Source organism: Nematolebias whitei, chromosome 7 (genome assembly GCF_014905685.2).
Source record: "Nematolebias whitei isolate Nwh7 chromosome 7, NemWhi1, whole genome shotgun sequence".
Classification (NCBI taxonomy): Eukaryota; Metazoa; Chordata; class Actinopteri; order Cyprinodontiformes; family Rivulidae; genus Nematolebias; species Nematolebias whitei.
The window spans coordinates 6,250,029-6,250,483 of record NC_056504.1 but is presented as its reverse complement, the minus strand read 5'-3'; positions in this window follow the sequence as shown (position 1 = coordinate 6,250,483).

Below are 455 nucleotides of genomic sequence, written 5' to 3'. Positions count from 1 at the left end.
CATCCCCTCCCAATATTGGTATTGGTGAAAATCAAAATTTCCATATCAGTCGGGCTCTAAAAAGGAGGACCATCAGCCTATTGACCGATCATTAGCGCCCTGATGGCCGCTTGCTATTCACAGATGGCTGAGTGATGCTTGTAATAACAGCACTGTAAGAGGGGGACACCTGGACATGGAGATTTCCAGCCCCGTTCAACGATGGGCAGGAGCTCTTCACAAAGCTGTCTTCCTTCACTCCATTCTCAAACCAGTGTTCCTCTCCATCAAGGATGAAGGTCCTCGTTCAGGGCAGGACTTTGCGATTTGCTCTCATCTGCAGGCCAGCAGCAAATGTTCACATCCTTGATAGAGAAAAATGTTTGTTCAAGAGAGGTTGGTTCCTCCTGTTGCACGTGAACAACTAGATTTGGCTGTCACCAGCAAACTGGCTGATCCACCATGAGAAGGTGCTG